At 60.8% G+C, this 12,500-nt stretch overlaps 2 non-coding genes across 2 annotated transcripts; both read right to left on the reverse strand.

The window, feature by feature from the left end:
• Positions 1 to 920: 920 nt before the first annotated feature.
• LOC142792992 (5.8S ribosomal RNA) lies at positions 921 to 1,073 on the reverse strand. Its single transcript, XR_012891356.1, has one exon. It is a non-coding gene; the product is annotated as a 5.8S ribosomal RNA (ribosomal RNA).
• A 1,719-nt stretch (positions 1,074 to 2,792) lies between these two features.
• LOC142792999 (small subunit ribosomal RNA) lies at positions 2,793 to 4,607 on the reverse strand. The gene has a single exon (XR_012891363.1). It is a non-coding gene; the product is annotated as a small subunit ribosomal RNA (ribosomal RNA).
• Positions 4,608 to 12,500: the final 7,893 nt, after the last annotated feature.

The raw sequence follows: 12,500 nt of genomic DNA on the forward strand, positions 1-12,500 counted from the left end.
CACATCTTCACAAGGCTGGCAAGCGGCATTCCGCTGCGCGCGTGCGTCGTCCGAGCAGTTGCGTGATAAACGACCGTGTCGAAAGCCCAAACACCGCCGAGGCCAGTCGCCGCCGCCGCAAGGGCAGCCACGCAGCCTGGCGAGAGGCATCGTCTCGTGTAGCGTCGCCCCCGCCCCAACTGGAGTGGCCCAGTTTTTTGAACGGGACGGGAACTGCGAAGCACTTAGACCGACGGCGGACTACGACGAGAACGCCTTAAGCTTCGCCAACGTTTCGCCAACTCGTGCGGGAGACTTTTTCCGCTTCGCGGCAAGTCGTCGCGCCGTGCTCTCCGCATCAACCGCGTACGCAGCGAACCGCAAACGTCGGGCGCAGCCTCCTCACCTCCCTGCGCTTTGCGCGCGAACGTTCCCTGTTCGCGCGGCAAAGCCTGGAGGAGGCACGGCCCCGCAGCGTGTTCGAGCGCCCGGTCTACGGGACACCCTGCTTACTTCGAGGGCAACAAGCGCAACGCAAGGCTGCGATCTCGCGCACTTTGCGCACGGCTGGAGAAGCTTTGCTGGCCGGCTTTCGCTCCTCGTGTTTACCGTGCGTTAAAGTTGCGCGTCCGTGGCTCTCGCAGCTCTTGCGCGCCCGGTCGCAGAGAGGAGTACGCAACCTCGACCGCACTTTCCCTGCAGGCTTCCTTCCGACTCGAAGTCCTGCGGCGGTCTCAACGAGGTGCCACATCCTCAATGCAGTCGGTCGCCCCCGTTTCGGTTGGGCTCTGGCACGACGGTCGCCACCGTCTCGCCCTTGAGTGGCCGCTGTTGGCGCTCGCTGTGAGGTGTTCAGCGTGCTGTCCGTGTTGCCGACGCGGTCAAAACGAGTCGACGGCTCACGTTCCCTTGTGCGCCGAAGGCTCTCTTGATATGTGATCCGACCCTCAGACAGACGAAGCCAAGGGAAGACCCAAGGCCGCAATGTGCGTTCAAAGAATCAGTGCTCAGTGTGTCCTGCAATTCACACCAAGTCTCGCAGCTGGCTGCGTTCTTCATCGACCCGAGAACCGAGTGATCCACCGCTTAGAGTCGTGAAAAAGTGTTTGTTCAATTCCGTACAGTCAAAACCAAACGTTTCTGGCACTCGGCCAAACAGTGGCCAAGAAGGGCGCTTTTCAGCGCACGCTTGGACTCCAAAACTCTGCCGCGCCTTTTTCGGCTGCCGCAAATCGAGCAAACGGTGTGTTTCGGACGGCGTTTCGCTTCCGCTACTTGCGAGTGCTTTCGTGGTCCACCCCTCTATAAATACTCGGGAGGCGTCGAAGCCGGTTCTCCAAGCCGGACCCGTAGGTATCGTTGTGTGCTCGCTCTCATTGGCCCGCCTAACCAGAAAATGCCTGCGGTACACCCATTTGGATAAGAGTGCACGCAGATGCGGGCCTCGACGGCTACACATTTCCTCGGGCGGCCGCCTCCCGGCCTCCGTGGAGCGCGGGATGCACGGTCCCATCGACAAGCCTCTCCCGTTTTTACCGTGGCGTCGCGGTTCACCACGGCGGGCGGGTCGGTCTCCTCCGCATAAAAAGGGGGACCCCCGCTTTTTGTTCCACGAAATCGCACAAGCTTTTTTCGCATCCACGGTTTGCCACCGCACACCAAAATGCCGATCCGGCTGCCTACTTTAGCCAACAGGTGGAGCCAGGCGCGCCGTACTTGCGCGGCACTTCCCACGTCCACCGAAGTCGGTGCCAAGGACCACTTTCGGCGCCGGAGCCGCGTACGAGCCTACTCGAGGCGGAAGAACGAAGCCAGCAAGGGCCTGGCCGCAAGTGCGTTCAATTGTCGGGACGTCCAAGTCCCTCGTTCTTCCGTGCTTCCTCTTTCGGCAAGTCGTTGCGGCACCTTCCCAAAGCGCGCAGACCCGCTAATCGCGACGAGCGCGACGTGGCCGTGCCGCCTTTCCCTCGGCAGCAAGCAAAACGCCTGGCAACGTCGACGCTCCCCTAACCGCGATCTCGCACCGTGTTTCGTGTGGCGAATTCAAAAGCCGGCCGGCGCTGCTGCAACCATTACGGTCGGTACGCATACGCCGCGGAGGGCGGGACGGTCATCGGAGCGTGCGGTTCCTCCATCGAGTACTGCGCACCTCGGCCGTCGCATCGCCGTGCCATGACCGGCCGCGCGTCAACGCGAACCGGTGCCAGCGAGATCCCTCGCCTGCAAGAACCGACCGGCAGCCTCCGTCACCCGAGGACGCGGAGGCGCTTGCCGCGGACGGCGGGACGGTATGCACTGGTGCACAGCGGACCCGTCACATCGCCAGTTCCTTGACCGACCGCCGACGCTTGTGCCGTTCCTCTCGTACTTGGCAGTCGCCGCGCGATTGTCGGGTCTCGTTCTTGCACGCTCGAACGGTCGGGAGGGCACTCGGCTGGCGTTTCGGGAACGCGCAGCCTCGCCTTCTACCGACGTAACCACGACTCGCCGTTCGCGCTCCGCCGCTCCTGTTTACAGTACTAGGCGGTCCCGCAGCGGTCGGGTCGCGCATTTCGAGCGCTTCGAGCCACGGTGCAGTGGCGGGTCGAAAGCCGACCTATGAGTGCGTTGCGCCGTTTGTACCCGCGTCCGCCACCTGGCCGACCGTCCAAGGTCGCGGTGTTGGCGTCCGCTGGGCGCAACAATTTGTCACGGGGTGCCGCTCCACATTCAGGCAGCCCCGTGGGGAAAAGCCGACCCCGCGTCCAAACGGGGTCAGCGGCAGAAAGTGTCGGGCGCAGACGCAGCTGAGGCGCTCACCCTTCACAATCCGTTAATGATCCTTCCGCAGGTTCACCTACGGAAACCTTGTTACGACTTTTACTTCCTCTAAATGATCAAGTTTGGTCATCTTTCCAACAGACCGGCGCAACCGAAAGGCCGCGCCGGACATCGGTCCGAAGACCTCACTAAATCATTCAATCGGTAGTAGCGACGGGCGGTGTGTACAAAGGGCAGGGACGTAATCAACGCGAGCTTATGACTCGCGCTTACTGGGAATTCCTCGTTCAAGGGGAACAATTGCAAGCCCCTATCCCAATCACGAAAGAAGTTCCACGGGTTACCCAGTCTTTTCAGACAGGGATAAAGACACGCTGCTTCCTTCAGTGTAGCGCGCGTGCGGCCCCGGACATCTAAGGGCATCACAGACCTGTTATTGCTCTGTTTCGTGCGGCTAGGAGCCGCTTGTCCCTCTAAGAAGGTTGTAAGGTGCTGGGAACCCCGCACCTATTTAATAGGCTAGAGTCTCGTTCGTTATCGGAATTAACCAGACAAATCGCTCCACCAACTAAGAACGGCCATGCACCACCATCCACCGAATCAAGAAAGAGCTCTCAATCTGTCAATCCTCCCAGTGTCCGGGCCGGGTAAGTTTTCCCGTGTTGAGTCAAATTAAGCCGCAGGCTCCACTCCTGGTGGTGCCCTTCCGTCAATTCCTTTAAGTTTCAGCTTTGCAACCATACTTCCCCCGGAACCCAAATACTTTGGTTTCCCGGAAGCTGCCCGCCGAGTCATTTGAGTAACTCAGGCGGATCGCTGGTTGGCATCGTTTATGGTCAGAACTAGGGCGGTATCTGATCGCCTTCGAACCTCTGACTTTCGTTCTTGATCAATGAAAACATTCTTGGCAAATGCTTTCGCAGTAGTTCGTCTTGCGACGGTCCAAGAATTTCACCTCTAGCGCCGCAATACGAATGCCCCCGTCCGTCCCTCTTAATCATTACCTCGTATTCCAAAAACCAACAGAACAGAAACGAGGTCTTGTTCTATTATTCCATGCAAGTTTATTCAGGCGACTCGCCTGCGTTGAGCACTCTAATTTTTTCAAAGTAAAAGCACCGGCCATCTCGAGGCACACAATGAAGTGCACCAAGAAAGAACCGGCATGATGTTCAGTCCGAGCCGTCGCATCGGGTAGATGCACTACTCGTCTGGAACTGAGATCCAACTACGAGCTTTTTAACCGCAGCAGCTTTAGTATACGCTATTGGAGCTGGAATTACCGCGGCTGCTGGCACCAGACTTGCCCTCCAATTGATCCTCGTTAAAGGATTTAGAGTGTACTCATTTCAATTACGGGGCCTCAAAAGAGTCCCGTATTGTTATTTTTCGTCACTACCTCCCCGTGCCGGGAGTGGGTAATTTGCGCGCCTGCTGCCTTCCTTGGATGTGGTAGCCGTTTCTCAGGCTCCCTCTCCGGAATCGAACCCTGATTCTCCGTTACCCGTAACAACCATGGTAAGCAAGTAACCTACCATCGAAAGTTGATAAGGCAGACACTTGAAAGAAACGTCGCCGGCTCGTGGCCATGCGATCAGCACAAAGTTATCCAGAGTCACCACACAATACGGGCCGAAACCCGATCGATCTTGGTCTAATAAAAGCACCCGTTACCCAAAGGGCTCCAGGCTCACTGCATGTATTAGCTCTAGAATTGCCACAGTTATCCAAGTAGGAAGAAACGATCTAAGGAACCATAACTGATTTAATGAGCCATTCGCGGTTTCGCCTTATTTCGGCATGTACTTAGACATGCATGGCTTAATCTTTGAGACAAGCATATGATTACTGGCAGGATCAACCAGGTAATCGTTCGACTGCGCGTCCGTCCTCGCCCTCGGCGGGCCGGACGCAGTCTGTGTGCGGCGGAGGCCACCTTCAGGCGCCCCAACACGCTTATTTTGCACTCCGAGATGACGGCGTTCGAGCTCGCTACGGCACAACCTTCCCGAAAGACGAGTGGGAGCCGTGCGGCAAGAAGCACGTTCATGCTCGCTCTTTTTCGTTGCATCGACTCGGTCGCGCCGTGCGGGTTGCCCAAGCCCGCTGCACTGTCGGTGGACCGGCCGGAACTAGCAACGGAGCCGAGACTGCAAAGCCGCCAGACGACGGGTCACGCCCGCGTCTTCGGCGCTTTCGCATCTGAATCGCCCGAGGACGACACGGAACACACCTCGATATCGTGGTAAAACGGCACCGTCCGACAACCAGCCCCTAACGCATCAAGCGGATGAGGCTGCAGACGACTGCCGTGGATTCCCCTGGAGCAGACCCGAGGACACGCTTGACGAGGCCGAAGCCCGCCGCATATCAGACACCCGGTCGCTTTCGCGTACGCCGCTCACGAGAACCCCCACATAATAGCAGCGATAAGTACCCAGACCTCCTTGGGCCCTAATACGAGCGTACTCGAGAAAATTTCACCGCGGGTGTGCCCCGAAACGTGTGGCATGTTGAGCGTGCCACAAGTCTACGTCGCTCTCAAACCCGCCGAGGTCGTAGAATTTGCGACCCTACTCACGAAATTCCCACCGAGGATACGGCCGCAAACGTACCGCACCTTGGGTAGGCCACGAGTTTGTGCAACACTACGCTGACGGCACAGCACCGAGGTCGTGCGCGCACGCACGGGAAAATTCCGCCGCGGTTTCTGCCGAAAACGTGAGGCACCACGACTCTCCGCAAGTTCGCGTCGACTGCGAAAGACCGAAGTCGTGAACGACGTGTCCGCTACTCGCCGCCGACACGCTGGACACCAAACGTACAACGACTCGACGGCGTCGTAGAGGCCCACGACGCGGTTTTCCTTAACGACGTCTCGGCGTGGCACCGACAGGTTAGAACGGCCGACCAACGTTCCCTGTCCGCCGTTCGGCTCAGTCGAAGGGCTCGGCGACTTCGGCAACGCTGCGAAGCCGCACGGTGACGCACGCCATGTCCCCATTTTTTTTTTTCTTTCTGCGTCTGCCGGGGTGCCCCTATAATAGCAGCGATAAGCACCCAGACCGCCGTGGGTCGCTCGCCCCGGCTGACGTGGTTTTTCGTACTCCTGCGGCGGTCGCCGTCAAGCACGTCCAAATACGCTACTTTCGTGGGCGCATTCACGCTCTTTCGCTTCGCCGGAGTGCCAGCACTCACTCTGCCAAAAACGGCGAACATCCGAGCGGCGGTTCCCACTTTTGCGTCGGCGTCGCAAACCCCGCCCCGGCAGACGAGGTTTGCCGTACTCGTGCGACGGTGGCCGACGGGCACGTCGAAAGACGCCGATATCGTGCGCGAATTGGCGCACCTTGGCTTCACCGGAGTGCCGCCACTGACTCCTCCAAAAACGGCGAAGATCCGAGCGGCGCTTCCCACTTTCGCATCGGCGTCCCGAACTCCGCCCCGGCTGACGCGGTTTACCGTACTCGTGCGACGGTCGCCGGCGAGCACGTGGAAAGACGCCGATATCGTGCCCGAATCGGCTCCGTTCGGCTTCGCCGGAGTGCCAGCACTGGCTCGGCGAAAGACGACGAACATCCGAGCGACGGTTCTCACTATTGCGTACGCGTCGCAAACCCCGCCCCGGCAGACGCACTTTGCCGTACTCGTGCGACGGTCGCCGGCGAGCACGTAGAAAGACGCCGATATCGTGCCGGAATCGGCCCCGTTTGGCTTCGCCGGAGTGCCAGCACTCACTCGGCCACAAACGGCGAACATCCGAGCGGCGGTTCCCACTTAGCCGTCGGCGTCCCGAACTCCGCCCCGGCAGACGCGGTTGCCGAGCTCGTGCGACTAGCGACCGCGAAGCCGTCTCGCGACGCCGCTTTCGTGCGCGGCTCCCACTGCGACCTGGGTCACCCGAGGTCGACGAGCAAAAAAGAATGTCGAAAAAAATTTTTTTTTTTTTTTGCGTCTGCCGGGGTGCCCCTATAATAGCAGCGATAAGCACCCAGACCGCCATGGGTCGCTCGCCCCGGCTGACGTGGTTTTTCGTTTTCCTGCGGTGGTCGTCGTCAAGCACGTCCAAACACGCCACTTTCGTGGGCGCATTCGCGCTCTTTCGCTTCGCCGGAGTGCCAGCACTCACTCTGCCAAAAACGGCGAACATCCGAGCGGCGGTTCCCACTTTTGCGTCGGCGTCGCAAACCCCGCCCCGGCAGACGAGGTTTGCCGTACTCGTGCGACGGTGGCCGGCGGGCACGTCGAAAGACGCCGATATCGTGCGCGAATTGGCGCACCTTGGCTTCACCGGAGTGCCGCCACTGACTCCTCCAAAAACGGCGAAGATCCGAGCGGCGCTTCCCACTTTCGCATCGGCGTCCCGAACTCCGCCCCGGCTGACGCGGTTTACCGTACTCGTGCGACGGTCGCCGGCGAGCACGTGGAAAGACGCCGATATCGTGCCCGAATCGGCTCCGTTCGGCTTCGCCGGATTGCCAGCACTGGCTCGGCGAAAGACGACGAACATCCGAGCGACGGTTCTCACTATTGCGTACGCGTCGCAAACCCCGCCCCGGCAGACGCACTTTGCCGTACTCGTGCGACGGTCGCCGGCGAGCACGTAGAAAGACGCCGATATCGTGCCGGAATCGGCCCCGTTTGGCTTCGCCGGAGTGCCAGCACTCACTCGGCCACAAACGGCGAACATCCGAGCGGCGGTTCCCACTTAGCCGTCGGCGTCCCGAACTCCGCCCCGGCAGACGCGGTTGCCGAGCTCGTGCGACTAGCGACCGCGAAGCCGTCTCGCGACGCCGCTTTCGTGCGCGGCTCCCACTGCGACCTGGGTCACCCGAGGTCGACGAGCAAAAAAGAATGTCGAAAAAAAATTTTTTTTTTTTTTTTGCGTCTGCCGGGGTGCCCCTATAATAGCAGCGATAAGCACCCAGACCGCCATGGGTCGCTCGCCCCGGCTGACGTGGTTTTTCGTTTTCCTGCGGTGGTCGTCGTCAAGCACGTCCAAACACGCCACTTTCGTGGGCGCATTCGCGCTCTTTCGCTTCGCCGGAGTGCCAGCACTCACTCTGCCAAAAACGGCGAACATCCTAGTGGCGGTTCCCACTTTTGCGTCGGCGTCGCCAACCCCGCCCCGGCATACGCGGTTTGCCGTACTCGTGCGGCGGTGGCCGGCGGGCACGTCGAAAGACACCGATATCGTGCGCGAGTCGATGCTTCTTGGTCTCGCAGGAGGGCCGCCACTCACTCCTGCAAAAACGGCGAAGATCCGAGCGGCGCTTCCCACTTTTTCGTCGGCGTCGCAAACCTCGCCCCGGCAGACGCGCTTTGCCGTACTCGTGCGACGGTCGCCGGCGAGCACGTCGAAATACGCCGATATCGTGCCCGAATCGGCCCCGTTTCGCTTCGCCGGAGTGCCAGCACTCGCTCGGCCAAAGACGACGAACATCCGAGCGACGGTTCCCACTATTGCGTACGCGTCGCGAACCCCGCCCCGGCAGACGCGGTTTGCCGTACTCGTGCGGCGGTGGCCGGCGGGCACGTCGAAAGACGCCGATATCGTGCACGAATTGGCGCTCCTTGGCTTCACCGGAGTGCCAGCACTCACTCGGCCAAAAACGGCGAACATCCGAGCAGCGGTACCCACTTAGCCGTCGGCATCCCGAACTCCGCGCCGGCTGACGCGGTTGCCGAGCTCGTGCGACTAGCGACCGCGAACGCGTCTCGCGACGCCGCTTTCGTGCGCGGCTCCCATTGCGACCTGGGTTACCCGAGCTCGACCAGCAAAAAAGAAGGTCGAAAATTTTTTTTTTTTTTCTGCGTCTGCCGGGGTGCCCCTATAATAGCAGCGATAAGCACCCAGACCGCCGTGTGTCGCTCGCCCCGGCTGACGTGGTTTTTCGTACTCCTGCAGCGGTCGCCGTCACGCACGTCCAAATACGCCACTTTCGTGGGCGCATTCGCGCTCTTTCGCGTCGCCGGAGTGCCAGCACTCACTCTGCCAAAAACGGCCAACATCCGAGCGGCGGTTCCCACTTTTGCGTCGGCGTCGTAAACCCCGCCCCGGCAGACGCGGTTTGCCCTACTCGTGCGACGGTCGCCGGCGAGCGCGTCGAAAGACGCCGATATCGTGCGCTAATTGGCGCTCCTTGGCTTCTCCGGAGTGCCGCTACTCACTCCTCCAAAAACGGCGAAGATCCGAGCGGCGTTCTCCACTTTCGCATCGGCGTCCCGAACTCCGCCCGGGCTGACGCGGTTTACCGTACTCGTGCGACGGTCGCCGGCGGGCACGTCGAAAGACGCCGATATCGTGCCGTAATCGGCCCCGTTTGGCTTCGCCCGTGTGCCAGCACTCACTCGGCCAAAAACGGCGAACATCCGAGCAGCGTTTCCCACTTTCGCATCGGCGTCCCGAAGCCCGCCCCGGCAGACGCGGTTTGCCCTACTCGAGCGACGGTCGCCGGCGATCACGTCGAAAGGCGCCGAATTCGTGCACGAATCGATGCTTCTTGGTCTCGCAGGAGGGCCGCCACTCACTCCTGCAAAAACGGCGAAGATCCGAGTTGCGCTTCCCACTTTTTCGTCGGCGTCCCGAACTACGCCCCGGCTGACGCGGTTTACCGTACTCGTGCGACGGTCGCCGGCGGGCACTTCAAAATACGCCGATTTCGTGGGCGCATTCACGCTGTTTCGCTTCCCCGGAGTGCCAACACTCACTCTGCCGAAAGCGGCGATCATCCGAGCGGCGGTTCCCACTTTTGCGTCGGCTTCGCAAACGGCGCCCCGGCAGACGCGCTCGTGCGACGTACTCGTGCGACGGTCGCCGGCGAGCACGTCGAAAGACGCCGATATCGTGCTCGAATCGACCCCGTTTCGCTTCGCCGGAGTGCTGCCAGTCACGGCGCAGAAAACGGCGAACAAGTGTTTTTTTTTTTTTTTCCTAGAATTTGTGTTATAGAAGGCACATTTGATATCGGACGATAATTTTCAACTTTATCACGCGCACCGATTTTCGTGTAGAGGTTTGCAAGTTTATGGGAATTTCTCCACTTGGAATAATGCGATTTAGTAGTACTACGAGAACTTCATGGATGTACTCAAGGGTACGGGGCAAGTCAGTTACGTCAACACCTGCAGATTTTTTACACTTCAAACTGAAAATTGTTGGTTGTGAGTCCTCGTGTGATATTAAAGGCCGATTCGCTAACACATAGAACAAAGAAAGAAAGGAAGAAAAAACGCCCGCGCTCGCTCAAGAAACCTGGGTTCGCAACAAGTGGCAACAACAAGCAACCGAGCGAGTGCGCCAAAACCCGTGGCGGCCGAACAAACGCGAAGTCCCAACCGCGTCAGCCGGGGCGGCACGGGACAGGAAAAATCACTTCAGCCGGGGCGGCGGGGCACCGAATAAACCTCGTCACCTCGTCGCAGGATAAAAGAGGAAACAAAAAGTCTAAACAGCGTCTGCTGGAGCGAATGCGTAATAAAACAACAACAACAACAAAAAAAAAAAAAAACACCCGCGCTCAAGAAGTCTGCAATCACCACAAAAGGCGACTGTGACCGAGCAGCGTCAGCCGGGGCCGTGCGGAAACGGAAAAACCGCGACTACCGGGGCGTCGAGGCACCGAAAAATCCACTTCAGCCGCGGCGAAAAAAAAAAACAAAAAGAAAGACGGAGGGGGGGGGGGAACCACGTCTGCCGGGGCGAAGGAAAAAAAAAAACGCGTCTGCCGGGGCGAGCCCGGGTGCGGCACCACCGGGAAAACTGTGGCAAACAGACATGGCGATCGAGTGAGTGGGCCGCCAGCCAGGCTCAGCCAAAAAGTGCAAAGTCCGAACTGCGTCAGCCGGGGCGGCAAAAACCACGTCAGCCGGGGCGGCGCAAAAAACCGCGTCTGCCGGGGCGGCACGAAACCGCGTCAGCCGGGGCGGCGCGAAAACTGCGTCAGCCGGGGCGAAAGAAAAAAAAAAAAAAACGCGTCTGCCGGGGCGAGCCCGGGTGCGGCACCACCGGGAAAACTGTGGCAAACAGACATGGCGATCGAGTGAGTGGGCCGCCAGCCAGGCACAGCCGAAAAGTGCAAAGTCCGAACCGTGTCAGCCGGGGCGGCAAAAAACCGCGTCAGCCGGGGCGGCGCAAAAAACCGCGTCTGCCGGGGCGGCACGAAACCGCGTCAGCCGGGGCGGCGCGAAAACTGCGTCAGCCGGGGCGAGCCCGGGTGCGGCACCACCGGGAAAACTGTGGCAAACAGACATGGCGATCGAGTGAGTGGGCCGCCAGCCAGGCTCAGCCAAAAAGTGCCAAGTCCGAACTGCGTCAGCCGGGGCGGCAAAAAACCGCGTCAGCCGGGGCGGCGCAAAAAACCGCGTCTGCCGGGGCGGCGCGAAAACCGCGTCTGCCGGGGCGGCGCGAAAACTGCGTCAGCCGGGGCGAAAGAAAAAAAAAAAACGCGTCTGCCGGGGCGAGCCCGGGTGCGGCACCACCGGGAAAACTGTGGCAAACAGACATGGCGATCGAGTGAGTGGGCCGCCAGCAAGGCTCAGCCAAAAAGTGCTAAGTCCGAACTGCGTCAGCTGGGGCGGCAAAAAACCGCGTCTGCCGGGGCGGCACGAAACCGCGTCAGCCGGGGCGGCGCGAAAACCGCGTCTGCCGGGGCGGCACGAAACCGCGTCAGCCGGGGCGGCGCGAAAACTGCGTCAGCCGGGGCGAGCCCGGGTGCGGCACCACCGGGAAAACTGTGGCAAACAGACATGGCGATCGAGTGAGTGGGCCGCCAGCCAGGCACAGCCGAAAAGTGCTAAGTCCGAACTGCGTCAGCCGGGGCGGCAAAAACCGCGTCAGCCGGGGCGGCGCGAAAACCGCGTCTGCCGGGGCGGCACGAAACCGCGTCAGCCGGGGCGGCGCGAAAACTGCGTCAGCCGGGGCGAGCCCGGGTGCGGCACCACCGGGAAAACTGTGGCTAACAGACATGGCGATCGAGTGAGTGGGCCACCAGCCAGGCTCAGCCAAAAAGTGCTAAGTCCGAACTGCGTCAGCCGGGGCGGCAAAAACCGCGTCAGCCGGGGCGGCGCAAAAAACCGCGTCTGCCGGGGCGGCACGAAACCGCGTCAGCCGGGGCGGCGCGAAAACTGCGTCAGCCGGGGCGAAAGAAAAAAAAAAAACGCGTCTGCCGGGGCGAGCCCGGGTGCGGCACCACCGGGAAAACTGTGGCAAACAGACATGGCGATCGAGTGAGTGGGCCGCCAGCCAGGCACAGCCGAAAAGTGCCAAGTCCGAACTGCGTCAGCCGGGGCGGCAAAAAACCGCGTCAGCCGGGGCGGCGCAAAAAACCGCGTCTGCCGGGGCGGCACGAAACCGCGTCAGCCGGGGCGGCGCGAAAACTGCGTCAGCCGGGGCGAGCCCGGGTGCGGCACCACCGGGAAAACTGTGGCAAACAGACATGGCGATCGAGTGAGTGGGCCGCCAGCCAGGCTCAGCCAAAAAGTGCCAAGTCCGAACTGCGTCAGCCGGGGCGGCGCAAAAAACCGCGTCTGCCGGGGCGGCGCGAAAACCGCGTCTGCCGGGGCGGCGCGAAAACTGCGTCAGCCGGGGCGAAAGAAAAAAAAAACGCGTCTGCCGGGGCGAGCCCGGGTGCGGCACCACCGGGAAAACTGTGGCAAACAGACATGGCGATCGAGTGAGTGGGCCGCCAGCAAGGCTCAGCCAAAAAGTGCCAAGTCCGAACTGCGTCAGCCGGGGCGGCAAAAAACCGCGTCTGCCGGGG

This window comes from Rhipicephalus microplus, unplaced genomic scaffold, assembly GCF_043290135.1.
Source record: "Rhipicephalus microplus isolate Deutch F79 unplaced genomic scaffold, USDA_Rmic scaffold_267, whole genome shotgun sequence".
Taxonomy (NCBI): domain Eukaryota; kingdom Metazoa; phylum Arthropoda; class Arachnida; order Ixodida; family Ixodidae; genus Rhipicephalus; species Rhipicephalus microplus.